This window comes from Aotus nancymaae, unplaced genomic scaffold, assembly GCF_030222135.1.
Source record: "Aotus nancymaae isolate 86718 unplaced genomic scaffold, 86718_ANA_hifiasm-v0.15.2.pri h1tg000025l, whole genome shotgun sequence".
Lineage (NCBI taxonomy): Eukaryota > Metazoa > Chordata > Mammalia > Primates > Aotidae > Aotus > Aotus nancymaae.
The window spans coordinates 40,533,479-40,559,162 of NW_026988438.1; positions in this window are offsets into that span (position 1 = coordinate 40,533,479).

Consider the following 25,684-nt stretch of genomic DNA (forward strand, 5'->3'; position numbering starts at 1 on the left):
AAAAGCTTTCATTGTTATTTTAATTGCTGTCTTTTATGTGTTCATTTCCAGCTGTATTGTACATTGTGACCTCCAAAGGTAAGCTCTGATTCCTACCTTTAGAAATTGAGATATTTTGGGGGGATAGTACATAGTTCAGTTTTAAAAAATATTCTTTAGGCACTTATAGTTATTTTTTAAGTAGTAAAAGCGCTCTTTTAAAATAGATATTATATATCCTACAGTGAGAACAAAATTGAAAAGTAATGGATAATTCTGCATATTATGTGACTTTTTGTGGTACTTCTGGACAATTCATGGAAAAGTTCGATAAATGTACAACTCAGAATATTACTGGCTCTCCTTACTAAACATAAAGATGTTCAGATATTTGGTCTAAACTGTTTTCTCATCCAAATCTCTGCTTTGACAGCAGTAAGTACTTCATGGCATTGTTTTGTCTTCTACTTCTTTCAGATCAATATTGGTACACTGAATCAACTTAAAGCCCAGTTGCTTTATCTCAGACATCTGAATGCTAGACTTGGTCCTACTTATTCACATTGATTTGATAACTGTTCCTGAATATGTTTAAAAATTTTTAGTAAGGCAAAAATTTAGTAAGTTATAAAATTGGAGTAATTAAGGGGAAAAAAAAGAAGAATCAACAAACCTAAATCCATAACCAGAATTTCAATAGCAAGTAAGTTGCAGTCTGTATAGTTGTAGGTAATTAGTTCCACATTCATTGACTGTTGTTAGAAAATTCTCTGGCGCTTATTGACTCACAGAAAAACAAGGACACATGAAATACCTTGTCAATTCTTGTCTTAGTAAACTGCTAGAATTAGAAGCTAAAAGAGGCGTCAAAGAGGATGATAATTTAGCATTTAAAATGAGAATGCATTAGTAAAATGACCTACAAATTTATGAGATTATGGGCAAGAAAGAGCTAAATACAATGTGTCTTATATAGGAGAGAAGTTTCTGCTAATTCTGCATCCCACCATAATTTGTTATTGTCTAATGTCTTTCAATTGTGGTTGCCTATAGAGAAGATCACCAGCTACAGAAGATTCTTATAAGCATCAAATACACCATAATTTGTGAATATTTATGCATATATATGAGTGAGCCTGAAAGAACACTAACTCTCTGAAATGAATGATTAAACAAAAATATTTCAGTGACTAGTGTTCTAAGATAATTCACATGAAATTTTTATTTATTACTTTTAAATTTTACATATTAAATGACAGTGATTTAACTCCATTGAATGGAGTGTTTTTTAACAATTTTACTGACCTCTCTAAGGTGTGTTTCTTAACCTATGAAATGAGAACACTGAATTAGAAACCAGATTATCTAAAAGTTCCTTTCAGTTAGAGAATCTTGAGTGCCATTGATACTGCTATCTATTGAAGGAAAGAACTGTGAAGAGTCTGAGATTTTATCCAACTTGCAAACTAGTAAGTTACTCTGCCACAACTTCATGGATGCTAGCTTAAGACAGAAAGACCACTAAGTCCGAGGCAAAGGACTTTAATTATTACTTACTGCACTTCAACAAGCTCCGTTAGTGCCAGTTCCCATTGCACCCCAAGTCATATAGGAACAATGCACAGCCCCAGGGAGCTACTCTGCAGGAAGGGAGTTTGTGTCACAGCTGAGGAACTCCATGCTTAGGGAGCCCCAGTGATTTATATAAAATGGACTGCAACCAACCTGCCCAATCTTTGCCCCAGAGGAAGAGATCTTTATTACACTGGAAAGTAAACAAACCTGGTTTGTTGTCTTCTGCTCTAGAGGGGGCACTTAGAGGCTTTAACTATCTAAACATTGTTAGAGGCTTTAACTATCTAAACATTAAAGTTAGTCTGGAACAAAATCTGTGAGTACCTCTGTTCACAAGATTTGCAGAAATTCAAGAGACTTGTGGAATACTGTCTCAGTATCACCTCACCCAAAGGAGAAAGTCAGTCAACATCCTCTAAGTAATTCATATCTGTACTAAATATCACTACAGATTGTTCCAATTTATGCAAATGTACATAATGATATGTGCATGTATAATTATGCAGTCCATTATTTCAACTTTAATATCAAACTGTTAATGCTTTTTTCATTTCTAAGTTTCTTATTAGAAAACTATCTTCAAGTTACTTATTGTTGATGTATTTTTTCTTTCTTTAAGCTAGTATATATTTTCATTGTAAAATACACTATTAATATCTTGTTAGACTACACAGACACACACATATATATATACATAAAATTTATATGTGTATACACTCATACGTACTAGTGGATATCTGCTAATTTTTTTGTCTAAAAAATTGGGTATGAATATCTTAGAATGCTAGGCACTGAAAGATTTTTGTTTAATCATCTATTTCAGAGAGTTAGTGTTCTTTCAGGCTCCCTGGCACATATGCATAAATTCACACAAAATATGGTGTATTTGATACCTATAAGAATCTCTTAGAATCCACCTCTTTTCTACTACATGGATTCACATGGCAAAGTACAATTATGAGATCCAGTCTTGGGTGCTTTTGTGACCTCAATTTATGAATTGTGTTTCCTAAAATAACCAAGTGATTAAACAAATGTCAGAGTGAGTGTTTAGAATAGTTTTGATTCTGTAGGAGAGAAAGTTTTATTCTTGTCTGTTGGACCATGTGACAGCCATGAGAATGCACCTCAGAGACCTTCAAAACAGGGCGCTTGCTTGGCTATGATCTCTAGTTGTTGTGCTCTGAAATCCATCACCACATCTGCATCAAAGCCATGCTTCCTACGCTGCTCCCAGCCAATGCTGGCATGCAGCATAGATATGAAGGCAGACCCATTCCTGAGAGATACAGGACTCTTACAGTAACCAACTTTGACTTGACTCCCTGTTGGTCCTGCCTGGAATCTTCTGTAGATTACATAACAGCCAATAATTCTTCCACCTTTCTTTTCCTATTTCCCTCTGGGTCAGACTTATACTGTGGTCTGACAGCTTACCTGTCTACCCCACTTCCTTTCCCATTTTCTCCCACAAGTATTTTCACTAATAAAATCTTTGCATTTTTAATCATGTTTACATGTCTGCTTTTCAGAGGACCTGACCAACGTAGGTCACTGGCTCTTAGTCGGATCTAGAGGTTATGGTGAGACTATTTTGGCTGTCATGTTTCCCCAACATGGAAACATAGAGGACAATAGAGGCAGAGAGGTGAAGTCAATGGATAATATTTGTTGAATCCCTACAGTCAGTGAACTTGAAGCCAGAACCATCTTGGGATTCTATAGTCCAAAAACCATGAAATCCCCTTCTTTTTTTACCGCTCTCTTCTCCATGAGAACAAGAACTACTGTCTATCTTCCTTCACAAGAGTAGGATCAGAATTGACCCAGATTGCCTCTGAATAATACCCAGTGCTGGTAACATAGTCGATACGCCATACATATTTAATAAATAAAATTTAAAAACATTTTAATACCCAGTGCTGGTAACGTAGTCGATACGTCATACATATTTAATTAATAAAATTTAAACACATTTTAATTCTCCCTTGTAACTTCTAACCAGTTTAAGGCTGAATTATCACAGAAGTACAAAGGATGTCCATGGAACCACGTATGCTTCCTTAGTCCAGGGGATCCAGTGGATAGAACCTTTGTTGTGTTCCCTTTCTAATGCAGGCAAAGGGTCTGCACAATCCACCCTTGGAAGGGAAGAAAAGCTCTAATTTTGCTCTCTCTCAAGCTACATGTCAACAACTCGTTTTTTTTTTTTTTTTAAGAGCCACATTCTCTTGTTCCATCCAATTAACATTTCCTCCTGGATGGGCCCTGTTGGAGCAAACAAGAATTTCCCACAAAAAATTAACTGTCTTTCCATAATACCACATTTTAATTTAGACTTATTTGTTCCCAAACAAATAAAACCTACCAAAATTTACTAAAGCTAAAAACCAAACAAATGAACTAACAAAAAACAGCATAAGAGTTGCTATGAAAACTCAAGGTGCCATAGGAATTCTGGGAAAGCATGCAGTTAGACCTCAAGAATAAAAGTGACTGGAAAGCATCAATAGTTTCTCTCAGTCTTTCATATGTATTCCACACAGTCACTATGCAATTCCGATCACATGGAAATTAATTCTTTGGCTCTCAGTACCAATTGCAGATTCCCAGGAGGGAGAATACAGGTTGGCTTGGGGATGGATTCATCCTGGTATTACTAACATGACTGCCTGATATCCAGATTTTCATTTATGAAAGAGGAGTTAAAAGGTGAGAACAATTCCCTCCAAAAGGAGTAATTATGATTACCTGGAACACATTCCAAAACATGACTTCTATCTCAGGTACCAAATAAACATTATTTTCATCCTAATAAGCATTTTGAAATGATGAAATTTTCTTTTTGTATTTTTTCTTTCTTCATAGGATTCTTGACTGAGTTACACCTTCTATTGAGTGAGAAAAGACAGAAGAGAGTAGTAGGAATATTATAGAGTAATGGAGAGTCATCTTACACCATGTATAGCACCTGAATCTACCAGCAAATTGCAAGCTGAGGCTGTTATGAAATGTACTAGTCAAGTATGGATGTATGTTCTGTTTTTATAACCTAAAGGTAATATGTATAAGGGGTCATACCTGGTGGGAGGACTGGGAGAGACATTTATAAATTAATTTAGCTATAGTTATAGAAGTTTGTATTTTATAGTATGAAATACATGGATCATCTATTTCCTCCTTTTAAATATAATAAATTTTTAAAAAATGGGAAGAAAGCTGTATTAGTTTGTTTTTATGCTGCTGATAAAGATATACTGAGACTGTCAGTTTACAAAATAAAGCTGTTTATTGGACTTACAGTTCCATATGGCTAGGGAGGCCTCACAATCATGGTGGAAGGCAGGGAGGAGCAAGTCACAACTTACATGGATGGCAGCAGGCAAAGAGAGAGCGAGCTTGTGCAGGGAAATTCTCACTTTTATATAAACTTCAGATCTCGTGAGACTTATTCACTCTCATGAGAACACCACAGGAAAGACCTGCCCCTATGATTCAGTTGCTTCCCACCGGATCCCTCCCACAACAAGTGGGAATTCAAGATGAGATTTGAGTGGGGACACAGCCAAACCATATCAGAAGCCATTTATTTTTAAATCACTCATTAATTATTGCCAGCCCTGGGGCAGCAAAGTTTACTCCAGTCTCTGATCCAATTGTTTAAATTACCATAGATGCTATATAGCTGGGAGTACTGGCACACTATTTATTGCTTCATGCGATACAAACAAATGAAAACAAAAAGAGTGCTGCCAAACTGCCTGAGTTGTGGGTGTAGTCAGATCTTTAAAAAAGCTGAGAGGCACTGTTTTCTTCCAGCCAAGAATTGGAGATTGTGTACATTTTATGAATCCACTGACAGCAAAAAAGAAATAATATATGCTCACAGGCTAAATTTGGGTTCCTTTGTTAATGGTCTCTACATTTTAGTTTGATTTATTTTGAAATTTGGAAAACCTGTACTGCCAACACATTTAAAAAAACAAATGGTGAAAACTTCTCTTTAGTTTCCAAAATGTCCAAAATTATTAACACTTTAAAGGCAGCCAGACTTGAACTAGAGGGGACCTAAGCACAAATTAAAAAAAAAAAAGAAAAAGAAAAGACTTTAAGACCAACTTTATTTTTGATTTTTTTTAATGTCTTGAAAGTAATTATGTAGTAAGACTTACATTTTAAAATGTATTATATATATATTTTTTTCCTCAATCTATTAGTTGTAAAAACACCTATAACTAGAGAAGAGAAGAGAAGAGAGAAGATTGGAGTAGTAAGTAAAATATCTTCACCTTCATTCCAAAGTGAGCTTTGGAATTTTCCCAAATAGTTTATAGACAAAAACAACTAAGGTCATAAAACTCACTGCTCTAACCTCAAATAAAGAATTTATGGTTCAAACATTATGGTTCTACAAATCATAACTGAAGAGTTTCTATCAGTTTTTCTTTAAGACATCTTTATAATGCTGATAAAATGAAAGAGCCTTGCTTGTAATTTATCACGTTCATATGTATAGCTTTTAAAACTTAAAAATTTATTTTCTGTTAATTTTGGTTTCAGGCTACACAGCCTATTTGATGTTACATGATAATGTACATTAAAGCCTAGACTTAGTAGTCTCTGATAGCCCCAAGTTATTTGGTGAGGTGAATGTGAATGTACCCTCACATTAAAGAGCCATTTGCTTTGTGATTATTAGAGAATTTTGGTTTTTTTGGTTTGTCTTTTTCTGTTTCTTCTGAGCTATTCAGTCATGCAGTCAATATTTGTTGGATGCCAACTATGTGATAAACTCTGATTTGTTCACTTATTAAGGAAACAGAATAGATGATATTGCTTGTCAATGAAGCATGTATTTTAGAGGGAGGAGGAGAACAAAAAAGAAGAAAATATGTAGTATGCCAGATGATGATAAATGTTGTGGAGCCAAAAAAAAAAAAAAAAAAAAAAGAATGGCAAAAGATATGTCAGTATGATGAGGGTAACAATTGCAATTTTAAAAAGGCCTCACTAGAAGTTGAAATCAAAGCAAATACTTGAAGGAAATAGATTTTGGAGGAAGGGAATTTCAAAGTGAGGACATAGTCAATGAAGAGGCTTGAAGACATGAGGAGTGGCCTGGGTTTGATATTTCTGAAAGATAACCAGAGAAAAGATACTTTTTGTGTAACTATAGCAGAGAGAGCAATACGAAGAATGAGATATGAACAGTTCAGAGCAAGTTAATTTCATTTTATGTCTTTGTATCTTTGACATTATGTAACCATGTCCAACAATCTAAAGAAACTACTTTGAAAGAATTATTGGTGTTTGCTTAATAATTATTTGATAGTCACTTATATCAAGGATAACTGTCATGTTTGACAGATGATGTAGTAGTTTCCAGATGTTAATTTTTGGTTATTTTATCTTTCAGCAAGTTTAAATTATTGATTCCAAGTGTGTTTTCTTTTTGTTCTTAGACATATATAATACTAAAAAAAATTTCTAAAAGTATCTAGCCTGGAAGTCCAGTATTGCAATAAAAGCACATGAGTTAGTAGCATAAGGTAATGAGTGTGTACTTTAAAGTTCTCATTACTGGTAAGTGGCAAGAGAAATGCACCTTAGGTGTAACTAGAAATGAAATTCCTCTTCTAATATTTACATCCTCTTTAACCCAGTTCTGACCCATAGTCCTAATAAGGGAAACCTTTGTATCATACAACTATTATTTTCTATTTTCTAGTCATATTGATTTGATTAGGGATGAACACTGACCCAAGCTGGAATAACCATGTTCTCTTTCCAAAAATGTTGGGATATCAAAACATAGACTGAAACACCATTTTATATTGCTGTTGGAAGTTGGAACTGTAAATTTATGGAGAGAAGAGGGAATGTCAGGAAAAAAAAGCCAACCAGATTCTTCTGTTGCAAGCTAAAATTACTAAAAATATAATCTAGAACTTTACAAGCCAGTATCTTCTATGGGAAAGTGATACACTGTATCTTTTCACAAGGCTAGAGTGTGAGGCCAGGCAAACATATACTTCATTGAAGGCCTGGCAATATTGCTTGCTGTTGTGTTCCATGAGCTCATTTTTCTCTTTGTGATAAACATCATATTAACTTGGGCCTTTTTGAAGGGGTTCCATTTCTTTCAACCTAAGAGCTCTTTACTATTGTTAAAGACCAGATATAGTAAAGACTTGACGTGTGGAAGTAAGCTTGTTGAATTGTTTAAGCAGGCTTTCAAAATATTGTGTTAAGTGTGATAGGAAGTCACTCTGATTTCTGATAGATATTCATAGCAAGAATAAGTAAGATACCACTCTTCTTCCTCATTTGGAACAAGGTTGAATTTAGTGATTACTTTGCTTCATATGGGCACTGTGAAGATACACTTTTGAGTATGTAGCATGTTCACTATTAGGGGAGAATATTTAGACTTATACTTATCTTGTTCTAGATGTGAATGGATATTATTTCTTCAGTAATTTGAAAATATAACTGCTAGGCATGCTCTGAATGAGACCACCTAAACAGGCTTTGTGTGAGCAATATGGCTGTTTATTCACCCAGGTGCAAGTGGGCTGAGTCCAAAAAGAGAGTCAGCAGAGGGTGGTGGGATAGGAGTTGGTTTTATAGGTTTGGGGTAGGCAGTGGAAAGTTACAGAAGTTACAGTTCAGGGCAGTTTTTGCAAGTCAGGGAGGTATCGCCAAGGGGGTGTCACAAGGTACAAGGTCCAGTGTCACAAGGTTGGCTTATCAGTTGAGAACAATGGTGGAGCATCACAAGGTCAGTTAATCAGGCACTGCAGGAGCTAGCTATTCTTCTCCTTTTGCAGTTTTCTTGTTATCTCAGACTTTCTGGCTCCAGGAGGCCATCTGGAGGTGTACGTGTGGGTCACAGCAGTCACCTTGATGTAGTCTATGGTACATTCAGTTCAAAGAATCTTGCAGTAACATCTTTCCTACCTTTTGTCTTTTCTTTTTCTTATTTTATAACAACAGAGTGGCCAAGGTAAATGGATGATTTTGATGGAGAAAAAGCTTTGTACTACATTTCATTTTTAAACTTTAAAATCTGTGCATTGGCCAGGTGCAGTGGCTCACACCTGTAATCCCAGCACTTTGGGAGGCCAAGGCAGGTGGATCACCTGAGGTCAGGAGTTTGAGACCAGCCTGGTCAACATGGTGAAACCCTGTTTCTACAAAAATACAAAAATTAGCCAAGTGGGGTAGCGGGCACCTGTAATCCCAGCTACTTGGAAGGCTTAGGCAGGAGAATCGTTTGACTTATTACAAATAATATTGTGTAGGTGGAGGTTTCAGTGAGCTGAGATCACGCCATTGCACTCCAGCCTGGGCAACAAGTGCGAAACCCCATCTCAAACAAACAAACAACAACATAAACTGTGCATTAAATGCCTACTATTTGCAGGTTTTCTGTTAAGTACCAAGAAAGCTGTAAGTATGATTAATGTATGGTACTTACTTTGTCCCCTCCTCTATAAAGAAACTCTTGAACTAAAGAAAATCTTTTGAACAATGGTCCTTGTTCTGGATTGTGTGAGTATCACTCAAATTTTGCCTACCATAATGGCCAAATTATGCAGATTGTTTCACCTTCCCTTATGGTAGAGACCCATCTTTGGACAGGTGATTATGTCACCTTTCTCACAAAATGGGCAAGATTTTGTAGATAAATCTGAAAGTCACTATGACATACTTTCATAAAATATTTAATACATTTCTCAAAGAACCTAAGGAACTCTACCTTAGTAAGATTTAGGTTGATCTTTTAAACACCAAAACCAAAAACATATAAAACAGGTATGTATATGGGACAGGGAGCAGATGGACAATGGTTTTAATTATGAATTAGTCAGAAATTGAGTTAGGAAGTGATATTATAAAAATACGTTAGTCCCTCCTTATCCATGAGAGATGTATTCCAAGGCTCCCAGTGAATGCCTAAAATTGTAGATAGTGCCAAACCATATATATATATATATATATATATGTATGTATAATGTATTTTCCTATACTTACCTACTTATGATAAAGTTCAATTTGTTGTAAGAGTACTGTAATAAGAATTATGTAAACATGGTGTCTCCCTCAAAATATCTTATTGTACTGGACTTCTAGTTTTTAGTTTGTTTTTGTTTTTGTTTGTTTGCTTGTTTGTCTAAGAGATAGGGTCTTGCTCTATTACCCAGGCTGGAGTGCAGGGATGTGATCATAGCTCACTGCAGCCTGGAACCCCTGGGCTCAAGCGGATCCTCCAGCACTGGCTTCCCAAAGTACTGTAATTAAAAGCATGAGCCACTGCACATGGCCTACCCTTCTTCTAAGAAAAGACAGAGCAGAACAGTGTGAGATTTCATCAAGCTACTCAAAATGGTGTACAATTTAAAACTTAGGAAGTATTTTTTACTGAAATTTTCCATACAGTGTTTTCAGACTGGTTGACCACAAGTAACTGAAATCAGATGTAGTAAAACCACAGATAAAAGGGGACTACTCTATTTTATGCTTTCTAAAGTGAAGGATAAATGAGTTGTTTTGAAAGAGGAAACAGTGTTTACAGTTACATTGATCCTCACTCTTTATTATAACACTGTAGGACTGCTGGTCTGTAACATTATTACATTTCAGTCCTAATTATTTGTCATTCAGATTTTAAATGTGTGATATGATGAATGTGGAAAAGAGAGATATTATGGCCAATGTTTTTTGGCAATTGTATTTCTGTTCATGGTTGTCTAATTAATGCAAACTATGTCCAACCTTAATAAGAATAATATCTTTAAAACCTTCAAGTACTTACTATAGTTAAAAGTAAAAGCCATGCCATTATGGTAAAAAGTATGATAATATATATAAAAATATAGGCCCAGCTGACAAATGGAAGATGATTTTGAAAAGAGAAACGATTAAGGACCATAGAGATTTAATCAAGATTAAAGTAATAACTCAGTAATAGGACTTCATGACTGTTGAGTGGATGGCAAAGTAACCTCAGAATAACTTGAAGATGTAAAAATTAAGGCAGAAGTAAAATGGATTACAATAGTATAAAGTTGGGCAAAAAATGTACATGGATAATTGTATAAAGACACAGTGATAAATATAATTGGATTAAAGTTATCTTACAGATGAAGTGATTTTATTTGTAATAAATCAACTGCATTTTTTTCCCTTTTAAGATATGAAATAAACTTAATAAGACATCATATAATTTTTCTAGAGGTAACCAGGTAACAAGTTCTCATAGCTTAAGTTTTCTGTGACTAGAATGAGACTAAAGAAAGGAAAGTATCCTGGGCCCTCTTAATGTTACTAATGAGTGGAAATAAAAGAACATTAATGAGGATTTTAATATCTCATGTCCCCATTTGGAAAAATGTATTCCATTATGTTTTATTTTAATTTTTTGCTCCTGTAGAGAATTAAAATAAACATTCAAAATTTACAATCCACACAGGGAGTAATAATAGCATCTTTTTCATGGTTCTTGTCTCCTAACTCCTCTTACTTTTTCATATCTTCCTTTTTTTAAGTTTAGGGGTACAAATGCAGGTTTGTTACATAGGTAAACTGTGTCATAGACGTTTATTGTACAGATTATTTTGTCACCCAATAATTAAGTTTAGTATCTAATAGTTATTTTTCCTGATCCTTCCCCTCCTCCCACCCTTCACTCCCTGACAGGCCCTAGTGTGTGTTATTCCCTTTATGTGTCCATGTGTTGTCATCATTTAGTTCACACTTATAAGTGAGAGCATGTGGTGTTTGGTTTTCTGTTCTTGCATTAGTTTGCTAAGGATAATGGTCTTTAGCTCCATCCACGTTGCTGCAAAGGGCATGAAGTCTTTCTTTTTTATGGCTGCATAGTAGTCCATAGTATATATGTATCACATTTTCTTTATTCTATCATTGATGGGCATTTAGGTTGATTCTCTGTCTTTGCTATTATAAATAGTGCTGCAGTGAACATACATGTCCATGTGTCTTTATGATAGAGTAATTTATATTCCTTTGGATTTATACCCATTAATGGGATTGCTGGGTCAAATGGTATTTCTGTAGGTCTTTGAGGAATAGCCACACTGTCTTCCACAATGGTTGAACTAATTTATGATACTGTCTTTTTTTAATCAAATTAACTTTTCCATATTATATTATTCCCATGTACATGCATCATTTTACCTTCTCTTCTTGCTTTCATCTTTTGTATATTATGTAATATAAACAATCATTCATATAGCAGAATAATCAAAAGAACTTTAAAAATCAACAAACATAAATGCTAATGTGTTTGATGAGAGTCCCCTACCCTCTCTAATTTTTATTTGGAAACTCAGTTCTTCATTTTTTTGATGTTATTTTGCTTCAATTAGTGTTTCTACCTATAAATCATAGATAAATGGATTTATTTTGTTTAGTAATATTTCATTGCTAAGTTCTTAATATATTTGGAAATTCAGTGCAATTTTATGTCTGTTTCATTCCATTTTAGCCCTAGAATTAATCACACAGATAAAGGAGCTCTTGAAGTACACTCCAAAGTCTTTAGCAATATATGTTAGCCAAAATGCTACCACATGAAAAATAATTACATTTAATAATTTTTAGAGGTGCTTCTGGTTATTGTCAACCAGTGAATTGGGGAAGGAAACTAGTAAGTAATGTACCAGACAACCAATAGTGAGTTTCTTACTTTTTTCCCCCAGTATCTTCTGACCTAAACTTAAAAGCAGTCAAGAAAGGTACACTGGGTACAGACAGAAAGAGTTCCAAAAGAACCTATTTCTAGGCCATCCAGTGAGCAGAAAAGGAGGACCCTGTAAGTTATTGAGAGTAGGAAAATGTTTTTTTTTTTCTTGTTACTTTTGGCCCCACATTCCAAGTAATCCTGTAGTAGTAATAGCAGCAACAGTATTGGTGGGTAGTCAACAGCCTAAAACTCAAAGATAGTGGATTTTATCATTGACCAGAGGAACTGATATCAAGAGGGGATAATGCTCAATGATTTATTTTTTGCTCTCTACCCTCTCACCACTTGGCTCTGGGTGCAGACACATTTTCAGGAATGCATGACACAGTAGGAAACAAAAGCCACAGCTTTTTATGAAGAGAACCAGTGAGAGGGGCCTCCAGGAGTTAGAAACCACAGGGAGAGTATAGAGAGGAGAGAGCTCAAGAAAGCAATACCCTAAAGTTTTGTAATCGCTTTTGTGCTTGCCCTGTAACTATTTTCAAATTTGACTCTAAACAGTGTGTAAAAGGATTCAAGAACTGAACTATGAGTTTAGACTACCATCCAGGTCTCATAGTAGCCATTGGGTAGCATTTGAAATTGAATTAACATTGAAACTACGGCTGACAGAAAGCAGGTATAAAATTGCTGCTTTAATCTCACAAGCCAATTTATTGCCCAAACAAACAAGCAAGTAAATAAATAAATGAATATTTTTCATAGGATTAAAATAAAACCCAGAGTCACATAATATTCAAAAGACCTGAGATATAATCCAGAATTATTCAGTATATAAGAACCAGGAAAATCTCAGCATGATGCTAGGTAAAATAAAATAAATATAAATACATAGCAATTAAAGTTATTAAAGTAGGATTATAAAATAGCTATTATAGCCATGCTCCAAAAAGTAAGTAGATTGAACATACCTGAAATGAATGAAAAGCTAGAAAGTCTTAACAGAGAAAGAGAAGATATAAAAAGAAACCAAATAGACATTTTGGTACTGAAAATTATAAGTGAAAACAATTTCCCTGTATGCTTGATAGCAGAATGAAGATGACAGAATAAATCAGTACACTTAAATACAGATTAATATAAATGATCTAATCTGACAAGAGGAAAAAGATTTAAAAATATTGAAAGATAAATACAATCTCAGATTGAAAAAAGCTAAGGGAATTTGTTAATAGCAGACTTACTTTTAAAGAAATACTAAAAGAAGTTCTTCAGATGAAAGGGAATTGCTACTAGAGATAAACAGAATTTTAAGAATAAAGGAAGCAATATAAATGGCAAACATCTGGGTAAATATGATAGACAATATTTCTCCTCTTAAGTTCTATAACATATATATGATGGTGTTTCAGTGTATGTATGTACAGCACTTAGGATACCTGCAAGACAAATGAGGCAGGGTAAAGGGACCTATCTATATGGTAAGGTTTCCACATTCCCTTTAAATTAAAATGTTAATTCAGAGTAGATGATGAAAAGTTAAGCATGTCTATTTTAATTCCCAGAGCAACCACTATGAAAAACTATTCAAAGAGATATAGCTTAACTGGAATATTAAAAATTATTCAAATAATCCAAAATAAGGCAGGAGCTAGGAAATAGAAAAAAAGAATAGAGAGGACAAATGGTAAAGAAATAATAAAATGACAGAGCTAAATTTAGACATAATAATAATTACATGTAAAGGGTCTAAACAATGTAAAAAAGATATTGTCAAAAAGTATTTTTTTAAAAAACAATAAAAACAAAGGCCCAACTAAGTGCTAAAAAAACTTCACAAACAGGAAAATTACCAAGGATAAAAACAGACATAAAATAATAGTAAGAGGGCCAAACCACCAAGAAGACATTACAGTTGTATGCACTAAGCAGGAAAGTTTTAAAATATATGAAACAATAAGTAATAGAACTGAAAGAAGATAGAGACAAATCCACAATTACTGTTGGATAATTTGATGTCTCTCTCTGAGTAATTGATAAAAACTAATAGAAAATCAGCAAGAAAATAGTAGACCTGAAAAACATTAATCAACACTATTTAAATAATATTTATAGAACATTTCACCCAATAGCAATTGACTATACATTATTTATGTAAGTCCTGGAAAATATCCCAAGATAGACTATATCCTTGGACATAAAATAGACATTGATGAATTTAAGGAATTATTCTTTTCACCATGTTTCACCATGTTATCCAGGCTGGTCTCAAAGTTTCGACCTCAAGTGATCCATCTGCCTTGGCCTCCCAAAATGCTGGGATTACAGATGCAAGCCACTGTATCTGGTCCCAGACTTTTTTTTAAAGACAGGGTCTCCCTCTAACACACAGGCTGGAGTGCAGTGGTATAATTATAGCTCACTGCACGCTTGAACTCCTGGGCTCAAGCAGTCCTCCCACTTAATCTCCCGTGGAGCTGGGACTCCAGGAACTTTTCTACTTCCCACAATTCCCTCCTCATTTACTTTATAGTTTTCCTTTTTAAACCTTTCAAAATATGTTCTGGCTTAGCTGTTCTGACTGAGTTTTTTTTTTTTTTTTTTTTTTTTTAAAGCTTCTCCCTCTTTTCTCTTTACTATTTCTCTTTACACTATTTCTCTTTAGTTTTACCTCCCATCTTTCTTTGTCTCACACACCCACAGTTCCTCTCACTATTTTCCAACATATGTGAACCCTTTCTTAACATTTTGCTGCCAGAGCCAGACTCGCCTTGGGCCGCCACTTGTACTGCTGGCTATGATTACCTTCTTGCTTATCATGTTGTTCAGTGACTTTTCAGGGCTAAGTCCCTGGAATTTTTCTTGAAGAAATTCAAGACTTTTTTTTTAATCTTCATGCTTATGTGGGCCTGCAGGCTACTGCACCTTCTCACTTGGAGCACCTGAATTGACAAAGGCAGTATTTACCCATGCAATCAGTACTATCTCACTCATCAATTCCACTCCTGATGTATTTCCAATAGAAATAAGGGCTTATGCTGGCTGGGCAGGGTGGCTCACACCTGTGATACCAGCACTTTGGGAGACTGAGGTAAGAGAATCGCTTGAACTTAGGAGGCAGAGGTTGCAGTGAGTCATGATTATGCCATTGCTTTCCAGCCTGGGCAACAAGAGTGAAACTCGCTCTCCAATTAAAAAAAAAAAGAAAAAGAAATGAGGGCTTTTGTCCACCAAAATTCATTTATAGAATGTTAATAGCAACTTAATTAGTGATAGCTAAAAATGAGCCAGATGTCCAACAGCAGTAGAATGGATAAATAAAATTGTGGCTATTTAATATAATGGATTATTACACAGTAATGAAAATAACAGTCACTATCTGTAATAACATGGGTAAGCCTCCTAGACATAAAAGAAGCCAGATGATCAAGAGATCTCATTAACTGAGTAAAGGATTCTATAAGAAGAGAGGCTGCAGGAGTCCATTTAGATTTATGAAAATCATTAGGGATGCAGAGTGAGGATTTTTTTTTTTTTTTAATCAGGCTCTCACTCTGTCATCCATGTAGGAGTGCAGTGGGGCAATGTCAGCTCATTGCAGCCTCAACCCACACCCCCATCCCAAGACCCCTGGGTTCAATCAGTCCTCCCCCTCCAGCCTCCCAAATAGCTGGAGCAACAGGCATGCACCACCACACCCATGTAATTTTTGCAGATGCCAGAGCTCCCTATGTTGCTCAGGCTGGTCTCAAACTGCTGACCTAAAGCAATCCTCCTGCCAAAGTCAAAATATTGTGAGCCACCCCAGCCAGGCAGAATGAGGATGTTTTTGAGGACTATGGTAAATAGCCTCCTCATGTTTATGTCCTGTATAATCCTCTTCCTTTGAGCATGGGCTGGACCTAGGGACTATTGGGACTCTTTTCTTTTCTTTCTTTCTTTCTTTCTTTCTTTCTTTCTTTCTTTCTTTCTTTCTTTCATTTGTTCTTTCTTTCTTTTTTCTTTTTTTGAGATGGAGTTTTGCTTTCTAGGCCAGGCTGAAGTGCAATGGTGTGATTTTGGCTCACTTCAACCTCCGCCTCCTGAGTTTAAGTGATTCTCCTGCCTCAGCTTCCCAAGTAGCTGGGATTACAGGCGTGTTCCACTACGTTCAGCTAATTTTTGTATTTTTAGTTGAGACGGTGTTTCACCATATTGGGCAGGCTGGTCTTGAACTCCTGACCTCAGGTAATTCACCCACTTTGGCTTCCTAAAATTCTGGGATTACAGGCATGAGCCATCCTGCCTTGCTGGACCTACGTGCTATTTTCTAAGTAGCAATAGAATACGTAAAAGTGATGGGATGTCACTTCTGGTATGAGATTACAAAAAAGGACTGTGATCTCGCTCTCTCATTTTCTTTTTCTTTCTCTTCCTCTTTCTCCTCCATAGCCCTGGGGCAAGCCAGCTACTTCTTATGAAGAGGTACAAGTGGACAGGAACTGAGATCTCCAGCCAACAGACAGAGAGCACCTGAGGCCTGCCACCAGCTTTGGAAGTCAGTTTGAAAGAGGATTGTGAAGCCTTGAGAGAGCTGCAGCCCTGGCTGACAGCCTGATTGTATCCTCATGAGAGCCTGAGCCAGAAGACACAGCTGACCACACTCAGATTCCTAGCCCATTGAAACTGTGAGGAAAAAAAGTGTATTGTTTATTGAGCTGCTAAATTTGGGGAGATTTTTACCCCAAAATAGGTAATGAATACAAGGATATTGCTTATTACTCAAAATCACTATATAAAGGCCCTGAAAAATTAAAAGCTGCAACAAGGGAAACACTGAGACTTTCCAAGAACACTGTGTTTCTTCTTAGAGACAGTGAGAAAAGCACATACATGTGTTTTCCTTTTAGTTTTGGCCACCAGGAAGCTCAGAGCCAAATGTATGACCCAATTTTAATAACTGTGTAAGCCCCTATGACCTGCTTATCTGCGTTCTTATTCCTGGTCTCTCATTTTATTCTGACTTTTCTCTCTCTCTCTCTTTATCTTTTTTTTGAAACAAGATGGAGTTTCGCTCTTGTTTGCTCAGGCTGGAGTGCGGTAGCGCAGCTCACTGCAAACTCCGCCTCCCAGGTTCAAGGGATTCTCCTGCCTCAGCCTCCCAAGTAGTAGCTGGGATCACAGTCATGCGTTACCGCGCCCGGTTAATTTTGTATTGTTAGTAGAGACAGGGTTTCTCCATGTTGGTCAGACCGGTCTTCAACTCTCGACCTCAGGTGATCTGCCTGCCTCAGCCTCCCAACGTGCTGGAATTACAGGCGTGAGCCACCACGCCTGGGCCTCTTTTCCTTTTCTTTGTACTGATTTTATTAGCTCATCTATATTTTTCTTTATGATATAAATTATGGTAAGCCACCTCAAATTCAGCTTACAGAGAAGCAAGGCATTCGTATATATATTTTTTCTTTTTCTTTCTTTCTTTCTTTTTTTTTTTTTTTAAGACTCTCACTTTATGGCCCAGGATGGAGTGCAGTGGTGTGATCTCGGCTCACTGCAACCTCCGCCTCCTGGGTTCAAGTGATTCTCGGGCCTCAGCCTCCCAAGTAGCTGGGATTACAGGCATGCACCACCACGCCTGGCTAATTTTTTATTTTATTGTATTTTTTTAGTAGCAGTGGGGGTTTCACCATGTAGGCCAGGCTAGTCTCGAACTCCTGACCTCAAGTGATCCACGTTCCTCAGACTCTCAAAGTGTTGGGATTGCAGGCATGAGCCACTGCACCTGGCCCATAAATCATTTTTTAAAAATATTTTTAAAATTTAAAACATAGTTTTGCACATTAAGAAAAAAAAGTTTTGCACAGGTTGAACACAAAGTGCCTGGAGGTGGTGGTGGGAAGATCAGGTCACGGGAGGGTGGCTCAGTAGCCCCAAGCATTGGCCAGAGGTGATTTGGATTGTGTCAAAAATATCAAGTGATAATGACCAAACAGGGAAAAAGGATGGCAACCAATTGCCATCCCAGAGGGAGGGGCTGAGGGTTCACCCAGCCACCCACAGTGGGATCCTTGCTAAGTGATCCTGGCAACGGCTCCCCTAAGTCCCTCCCACCCAGTCCCGCCCCTCATCCCAGGCCCTGCCCTTCACGTGCACCATAATGCACCGCCTAAGTCTCTGCCAGCCAATCCGGCCTCCTTGGCCGTTGCGCGTTCAACCCCCTTCTTCTGTGCACCTGCGCGCCTTGCCCGCTCCGCCCACCTCATTGCAGGGCAGTCGGGATACGCCTGTGGGGGTGGGGTCCGGAGCAAGCGACCCAGCCAATGGGTCGCGGCGGCTGGGTCGGGCGACTGGCAGTAGCGGCTGAGGTGGAGGCCCGAGTAGGCGATGTCTGCGGAGAGGTAAGGTGGCGGCGCCCGTCCTCCTGAGAGTGCCGGCGCTGTAGTGGGAGCGGGTGGCCCGGTACCCTGTGTGCGCAGCGGGGTTGTTGCCCTCCATCTATGCCTACCACATGGAGTGGGAGTAAGAGCGGGACCGAGCACTGGGCCCTCTGCGACCTGGGGCCCTGGGTGAGGTGCTTCGCAGTCCTTGCCTCCAGGTAACCATTGGGGAGTGGGCCGGGAGCGGCCGCGCAGGGGCAATGGTGGAGGCTGGGGGTGGGGAGCTGGCGGCGGGAGTTCAGTCCTGAGCCGCCAGGGACCTGGCCTCGAGGAACGGATGAACGGAGTGGGGCCGGGCTGGGCGGAGGGCGGCAGCTCGGCGGTCCTGCCCCAGGGGCGGCCCGAGCCCAGGCCACGTAGCGGAGGTGGTGGCGTCGCGAGGCCGCCAGGAAGGGATGACGTGACAGAGTGCAGCCGGAAGGCCGGGGCAGTCGGGTGCGGTCGGGCAGGCGGGGACCGAGCTGGGCTGGAGTGCGAGGATCTGAGGAAGGTGGGTCCTGGCCAGCCTGACAGGTTTCCTGGTTCTCGGGAGGCGGGCCGGATGTGTGGGACCCTGTCCGCAGCACCCTCGAGGGCAGCGGCCACCTCTTGTCCCCCCGCATCGCTGCAGCCAAAGCTTTGGGGCCGGCGAAGTCTAAGGGGGGTTATATTTCCCAATGTCTTCCTGGTTCAAGGACAGGTGTTTCTATGGTCAGGCCTCTTTGTACTCCAGCGCTAGCGAGAATTTGCAGACTTACTGGGACGGTGATATTTATGGATAAACGCGAGTTTGACCCTACCCTGGAAGAGATACCGGCACTTAACATATCTGATTTCTTGGATTTCCCCTCGTATATTTCAGTGTGGCAGGAGGGGGAAATGGTCTGAGTTTGGGTCTGAGTTTAAGCTTCACTGGAGTAAAGGAAAAGTATGTTATGTGTATGGTGGTGGTTTAGGCATTATGTGTATGGTGTTGGGATGACTTTTAAAAGTTGTTGCTTATTAGTATAATAGGATACAACAGATTAAAAACACGTGCTTTGCTAAACTTGAGCGATTGGATTGTGTTAACTGATCATTTTAGTTTTTTTTAATGTTGTAATTGGTTTGTCTGTTAGTTTTAACGCATTAAATTTTCCTAGGCAAGTTACTTTGAAAAAGAGAGGAATTTACATTTTAAAGGTTGCTGTTTTTTTTTTTTTTTTTTTTTTTTAAATGGGGGGGTATTAAAAACATAACAGTAGTTGAAGGAATGATTTCAGAATTGATAGGTTATGATTTTAATAGAGACTATGTTTAATATTTAGATATTTGTTAACATGTTTGTTAACAGTCAAGTTTGAGCAATTTCTACCCCTCTTGTTGATTGCTAAATTGGTATGTCGATAGAAACATATAGCTCACTAGTTTATTTCGACTCACATATTGTTGATTACATCAACAAGGTAGCATTGGAGTTTGTCTTGTTGTTGGTTTCAAACTTCAGGGTGCAGATGTTTCCACTTAGCCTTCTTATGTACCAGATACTCTATCTCATTTGCTCTTAAACCAAAATCCTGTAGCTTTTTACAGGTGAAATAATTATCACATGGCCAAATGAAACATTTTGAAAATGCATTTAAAATGTAGGTATTAGTTTACAGGGGAAAATACATAGATGTGACAAAAAGCTCACATTTGTTGGTGGTGGTTATTCCGAACCAAGGTAATAGACTGATTAGACCCTCAGATACCCTTTGAGAAACATTGAGTGTCTTTTATGCAAAATTTTTTTGTTATTTCCACTTTGGGAAAGGACTTTTAAACTCATAATACCTTCCACCTGAAGTTAGTTGATTGAATAAATATGTAAGGAAAACATTATGCAGCAGCACATTTCAAGTATTTAAGAAACAAGAAGAACTAAAAATAACTTTTGATCCTAGGTTAATATGGAATTTAAGCAGAATTATTATGAATTTTAGTTTTTTTGAAACAAGTAGTCTAAAATAAATGGACCCTTTAACATTGGGGCATGGAAGGAGTACTTTATGCTTAAGTTCTTAAAATTGACTTTTTTTAAAAAAGAATTTTTAACTATTTGATAAGCATACACTCTAAATATTCTCATAATTATATGTCCTGTAAGAGCTGTGTGTGCATCATAAAACATCAAGAAGTATATTAAAAATATATATAAGTACATTTAAGACTAAAGGTAACTGGATCTCTATAGTTTAAATTTGAATTTAGTATGTTGTAACTGAAAGTATTGTTTCGGTGTGTAGCTGTGTACATAAAACGGTTTAACTTAGATGCTTGTTAAGGATAGGTAAAAATAAGATATGCTATTAAGAGTAAATAACTTGCTATCTATACAGTGAAGTTATTTTAAGAAATTTGTTCAGTTTGATCAGCCTGTTTATAAACTACTTGCAAAAATCATGTAGTTTATAAACTACTCATTTAATAAATGAATTTACAGGTCAACTTATTTTGGAAATAGTTTATAGCAGGCTGATCAAAATCACATATGTATATATACATATATAATCACATATATATACATATGTAGACTAATTTTCTTTTGGAAGTAGGGAGACAAAACATTGAAAGTTTTTATTTTGTCAAGCTGAAAGAGACTTCAAATGAAAGCTGATGATTGGACACCTCAAGTTAGTTTCTTTTGAGTAGTGATTGCCATGCAGCAGTACTACTCAAAGATGTGACTCTTAGGAAAAGAAAGTTTGAGCCCAGGCTGGGTGTGGTGGCTCACACCTGTAATACTAGCGCTTTGGGAGGCTGAGGCAGGAGGATCACCTTCCTCAGCGGGCAAGTTCGAGACCAGCTTGATCAACATGGAGAAACCCTGTCTCTACTAAAAATACAAAATTAGGTGGGTGGGCGTGGTGGTGCGCCCCTGTAATCCCAGCTACTCAGGAGGCTGAGGCAGGAGAATTGCTTGAACCTGGGAGACGGAGGTTGCGGTGAGCTGAGATCACACCATTGCACTCTAGTCTGGACAACAAGAGTGAAATTCTGTCTCCATTAAATAAATAAGAAAGTTTGAAGCCACCTGGCTCACACCTGTAATCCCACACTTTGGGAGGCCGAGGTGGGTGGATCATCTGACGTCAGGAGTTCAAGACCAGCATGATCAACATGGAGATACCCCGTCTCTACTAAAAACACAAAATTAGCTGGGTGTGGTGGTGCATACTTGTAATCTCAGCTACTCAGGAAGCTGAGGCAGGAGAATCACTTGAACCTGGGAGGCGGAGGTTGTGGTGAGCTGAGATCCCACCACTGCACTCCAGCCTGGGCAAGAAGAGTGAAACTCTGTCTCAAAAAAAAAAAAAAAAAAGAAAGAAAAAATGTTTGAGCCCAGAGAAAGTTAACAGATGAAAAAGATTCTTAAGAAAGTCCTCTTTCAGGATCCAGTGTCAGCACATGGTTTTGGATTGCTTATACTCAACTTTATTCTCATTTCACAATCCCAAATGTCCTAATCCTCACAGAATAAGGTAGACATTAAAGAGAGAATCTTGAGGGGCATGTGTTATCTGTGTGTAAAATCTCCTATTATTTTGGGGCCATAATAATGTAAAGGGCCAGACTTTTAGATTTCTAAAGAAATATTTCCCCAAAATTAGGAGGCTACAATAGAAATGCTGGGTTTTTTTTTTTTTTTTTTTTTTTTTTGAGACAGAGTCTTGCTCTGTCACCAGGCAGGTGTGCAGTGGTGTGATCTCAGCTCACTGCAGGCTCTGCCTCCTGGGTTCAAGTGATTCTCCTGCATCAGCTTCCTGAGTAGCTGGGATTACAGGTACATGCCACCACGCCCAGCTCATTTTCGTATTTTTAGTAGAGACAGGGTTTCACCATGTTGGCCAGGATGGTTTCAATCTCCTGACCTCATGAGCCACCATGCCTGGATTGATTTTTTATTTCTACCAGGTACAGCCAATAAAAGCAAATATCACATGGCTATCTCTCCTGTCACCATCATTTCATTTAACAAAAGGATATTTTCACTCAGATAATTCAAAAGAACAGAATCTCTCACAATAAATTTTATTTTTTATTTTTTTGAGACGGAGTCTTGCTCTGTCACCAGGCTGGAGTGTGATGGCATGATCTTGGCTTACTGCAATCTCCACCTCCTTGGTTTGAGTGATTCTCCTGCCTCAGCCTCCTGAGTAGCTGGGACTACAGGCATGCGCCACCACGCCCAGCTAATTTCTGTATTTTTAGTAGAGATGGGGTTTCACCATGTTGGCCAGGATGGTCTCGATCTCTTGACCTTGTGATCTGCCCACCTCGGCCTCCCAAAGTGCTGTGATTACAGGCATGAGCCACTGCACCTGGCCAGAATAAAAGATCTTTAAATGGAATCATTTAGTTATATTAAAAAGTTTACTTTCAGACCAGGCTGGCTAACATGGTGAAACCCTGTCTCTACTAAAAATATAAAATTAGCTGGGTGTGATGACATGCACCTGTAATCCTAGCTACTCCAAAGGCAGAGGAGGAGAATCACTTGAACCTGGGAGGCAAAGGTTGCAGTAAGCGGAGATGGTGCCATTGCACTCCAGCTGGGCTACAAGAGTGAAACTCTGTCTCCAAAAAAAAAAAAAAAAAAAAAGTAGTTTACTTTTGTGTCCTTACTTTTCCCCATTTTCTCATAATTCAATGAAAATTCTGCTGCAAACTTATACCAGCCTGCCAGCTAACATTAAGTTAGCACTCCCTGCCCCCTTGGTTTGGTATACTGAGCTCAAATCTAAGGGATCTGAGCGGGGGGGGGGCGGGGGGGGGGGCTTCTAGCTCTCCCAGTTCATAGACTTGTGGCCTTATCTTCATGGTGCCTCAATTTCTTATGTTAAATAGGGATTTTTACACCTACTTAGGGCCTGTCTCAAACCTGTAATCCCAGCACCTTGGGAGGCTGACACCTGGCAGGTCTCTGGAGCTCAGGAGTTTCAGACCAGCCAGGACAAAGGGCAAAACTCTGTCTCTACAAAAAATGCAAAAATTAACCAGGCATAGTAGTGCATGCCTTTAGTTCCAGCTTCTTGGGAGATGTGAGGATCACTTGAGCCCAGGAGGCTGAGGTCACTGTGTAGTGAGCCATGATGGTGCCACTGTACTCCAGGCTGGGTGGTAGAGAGAGATCCTGTCTCAAAAAACAGAAAAACAAACTAACCTACTTTGACGGATGAATGTTATGATAAAAAGTGATTACATATATGTTCCTGAAATAAAGTCTGTCCTCAGTTATAGCTGTTACCATTGTTTGGAGATGTTACTTTTTTTTTCAGTGTTTGATAATAAATGCCTTTAAGTATAATAAGTTTCTTGTATATAGTCATTTATATGTTTAAACATTAATTGTTTTAATGTATTTTATTGCTGACTTCATGGCATAGCATAAAGATGTGTTCATTTAAAACACTTATGAAGTTGTGCAAGAGAAACTAATATGGAGAATATTCTTTTTTTTTTTTTGAGATGGAGTCTTGCTCTGTCACCCAGGCTGGACTGCAGTGGTTTGATCTTGGCTCACTGGAACCTCTGCCTCCTGGGTTCAAGCAGTTCTCCTGCCTCAGCCTCCTGAGTATCTGGGATTACAGGCACCCACCACCATGCCCAGCTAATTTTTGTATTTTTAGTAGAGACAAGGTCTCACCATATTGGCCAGGCTGGTCTTGAACTCCTGACCTCAGGTGATCTGCCTGTCTCAGCCTCTCAAAGTGGTGAGATTACTCCATCAGCCACTGCACCCAGCCCTAATATGCAGAATATTGTATGTAGGTATTTTCTATATATCAGATCCCCTCTAAGAAGGGTTATTATGTAAGAATAGTACAAATGATCTGGAAAGGTTAATAGGCTTGACAAATTTATGCTTCTTAACACTGTAAAAGTAGTCCGGTTGTCCTATGGTATATGCATAGGACATATACCAAAGGGGCTTGGTTCCAGGACTCCTATTCCTACCAAAATCCTGGCATACTCAAGTCCCCACTGTGGGCCCTGCAGATCCTGGATATGTGAAAATTTGGGCCTCTGTATATTCAGGTCTGCATTTGGTTGAAAAAGATCCACATATAAATAGGCCCATGCAGCTAAAACCTGTTTTGTTCAAGGGTCCACTGTATTTGAAAAGTCCACAAAAAAAGTGGTCTTGTTTTACAAACTGTTGGATTACTACCTCTCCCATATCTTAAAAAAAAAGTACCATCTATTTACTACCCCATTGAGATAATAAAACTTTTAGAATAGAACCCAGGGCCAGGTGTGGTCATTCACATCTGTAATCCCAGCACATTGGGAGGCTGAGGTGGGCAGATCACCTGAGGCCAGGAGTTTGAGACCATCCTGGCCAACATGGTAAAACCCCATCTCTACTAAAAATATAAAAAATTACCCAGGTGTGGTGGTGTGTGCCTGTAATCCCAGCTACTCCTGAGGCTGAGGCAGGAGAACCCCTTGAACCATGGAAGCAGAGGTTGCAGTGAGCCGAGTTCAAGCCACTGCACTCCAGCCTGGGCAATTAGCGAAACTCCATCTCTAAACAACAACAACAACAACAACAACAACAACAACAACAACAAAAAACCCTAGAAGTATTTATTGCTCATTGCTTTGTCTGAGACTCAGAGGTTAAGGGACTTGCCCAAGATAACACAGGTCATAGCAAATTGAGACTTGACACCTGGCTTCCAGAGTACTTATTTAGAGTTACCTCTGCACCCCATTTTAAAAATTAAATCTTGTCTAGGTATTGCATTTTCTGCTTCATATTTGAAAGATACTAAGGCATATACAGTGAAAAGTCTTCTTATCCCTTCCCACAGACAGACAGTTCTCCCTGTCAGTCGGCTGCTGTGAATGTTTTCAGAGCCATTTGATGCATAGACAAACATCCATATGGCCATATTATTATTATTATTATTATTTTAATGGGAGTGTCATGTATATGTTCTGGGAAAGATAGCCTGCTTTTGGCTTGGCATTTTTCCATTACTTCTGTATTTTAAATGCT